This window comes from Bison bison, unplaced genomic scaffold (genome assembly GCF_000754665.1).
Source record: "Bison bison bison isolate TAMUID 2011002044 unplaced genomic scaffold, Bison_UMD1.0 scf7180017864289, whole genome shotgun sequence".
NCBI classification, from domain to species: Eukaryota; Metazoa; Chordata; class Mammalia; order Artiodactyla; family Bovidae; genus Bison; species Bison bison.
In genome coordinates, this window is record NW_011494861.1 from 2822621 (window position 1) to 2825245 (window position 2625).

Here is a 2625-nt window from a genome sequence, read left to right on the forward strand (position 1 = left end):
ACCCTGGCCGGGAGCACTCATGTGATGGGGGAGCCCTGCTGCCACCACCTTGGGGAGCCCTGGGGCTCTGCCCCTCACCCCAGGGGACCCTGAACCCCCACCCCCATCTGGCCTCCTTCCAGCTGCCCACACACACGTGCCCTCAACCTCCACCAGCGAGCCTGGGCTGCGCTGCATTCCCGGGGCCCTACCCTACATGTATGCCCAGCGCTCTCAGCTCTCCACAAGTCTTTGTTGCCGCTCTCCACTCACATGCATGTGCCCAGGCCTCACGTGTATGCCCAGCTCACTGCCAGCCCAGCTCTGAGTCAGGACGTGCCAGCCTGCCTTTGGCACATTTTGTAGCCGCTGTGGATGGGTGGGTTTGTTTTCTCCCTGTGTGTTTTGGGTTCAGGAGAAAAAAAAATATCCCTAAATGAGCTCCCCCTTGGGCGATTTTCCCTTCATTTTTCTGCCCAGGTGTCAATAAAGGGAACTTCATTGTCTGTTTCAAATTCATTTGCACTTAACTCATCTGGAAGTTTTGCAAGAGCTGTTTGATGTCCAAGAAGCTTCTGAGCACCCCCTCCCCTCCTCCCCACCCCTGTAATAAGCCCTTTAACCCTTGGAGACCCAGAACTGCCTTTGGGTCTGAGTCAAAGGTCTGCTGCTGTCCCCTCCTCCCTCAGTAGGGGAGGAAGAGCTCAGGATGGGGTGGTCTGAGGGAGCAGTATGGGTGGGGAGGCTCTGTCCAGTTTGCCACACTGCCCGCATCTTACCCACCCGGGACAGCACCCGGCCCCCCCCGCATCCCAAGGCCCTGGCTCCTTCTGGGTACAGGGCCCAGCTGTTGGGGTTTTGAGCCTCCCCTACTAATTAATGGGTGCCTGTGAGGGCTGACCCAATCAGGCACCCAAATTAATCTCAATTATAGCGATTTGGTAACTGCAGTGCTAGCCAGCCCGACTGAGCTGGGATTTCATCACTGAGAATGGAGCCGGGACAACTCAGCCTCGATGTTATCAGCGGGGGTGGAGTGGGGGGCTGGGTGAGGCTCCAGGGCCCCAGGCAGGCCAGCCTTTATCAGCACCATCAAATTAGTTCACAGCAGCTAATATTCACATTGGCAGCCTGGACTCCCCATGCTCCCCCTCTGCAACCCAGGTTCTAAGGCAGGCAATGGGAGCTCCTGCTGGATTTGGGGCTGCCATACTCTCTTCCCACCTCAGCCCTTGAAGCCTGAGAAGAGAGCAATGGGTGAGCCCGATGGGCTCTGGGACTCCGAGCTGGGCAAATTCCAGGTTCTGTGACCCAGGGTCCAGATGGGTTGCCTCCTTCTGGGCACAGAGCTGCTGAAAGGCAGACGTGGGCTGATGACTCCTGGGTGCTGGCAGCTCCCTGAAGTTTCTAAAGCCCGTTCCCAGCCAGTCACACTGGTTTTGTCCCTGCAACATCCCACAGGCAGGGCGGGGCAGGGGTTATTAACTCCATTTTACAGAGGGGGAAGTAGAGGCCTAGGGAGGAGATGAAGCTTGCTCAGGGAGCCAGTGCAAGAGCCAGGGCTGGACCCAGGCTGTGGGACTCCTCATCCAGTGCTCGTCCCAGGAGAACACATTTCCCGAGAGACGGTCCTCTGGCCCCTTCAGTGCTCCACCTCCCATCACAGGCCCTGCTCACTCAGGCCTCCTCCGTGTGCCTCTGGCTACCCTGTGCTGTGTGCTCAGTCAAGTCGATTCTTTGCGACCCTGTGGACTGTGGCCCACCAGTCTCCTCTGTTCATGGGATTTCCCAGGCAAGAATACTGGAACGGGTTGCCATCTCCCACTCCAGGGGATCTTCCCAACCCAGGGATCGAACCCAAGTCTCCTGCACTGGCAAGTAGGTTCTTTACCACTGAGCCTACACTGTTGCCATTTGCGCAAACAGGTGGACTGCTCTGAGCCTCAGGTTCCTCGTCTGTAAAATGGGTGTGGAAACAATAGTGCCTGCTGCTGCCCACCCTCGCTAGACACTTTTCATCTGCTAAAGCTCTTTGTAAACGTTAGGCATTGATCGTGTCTTTATTAGCAGTGATGGTAGGAGTGGAGGGTGTAGGGTTGATAGTTCATCTGTTCCCCAGCCATGGGGCATTCCTTGTAACCCAAGAGGAGCAGGTAAGGTCACCCTCCCCTGGGTGGGGAGTTGGTTCTCTGCTGGTGAGATCCAGGCAGCCGAGGCCAGCCATGGAGGAGGTGCCTGGGGCTCTCTCTCTTCACTCCGGCCCACCCAACACCCACAGTTGAGACTCCTGGGTCATAACCCGCCAGCTCCTGGAGGGCTGAGAGGGCTCTCGACGGTCACCTCCCCTGTCTGCTGGGGTGTGGGGGAGGTGCTTGAACCCATCAATGAGCGAATCAGGTCCAACTTCCCACTCGGGAGACACTTACCCCGGCTTACGCAGTGACACTCACCCTTCTCCTCATGGCCCTCCACCCCTGCCTCCCGGGGGCATGTTCTACCCAGCTTATCCATCCCACCCTTGGCCGCACCCCTGGGGTAACTCCCACCCACACTGCCTCTGGGCTCAGGGCTTGGTTCGGCCAACAGGGAAGGGGCCTGGAGCTGGGATGGGGGTCTGTTGGGAGTGTCCCCCACTGGTGCCACCCC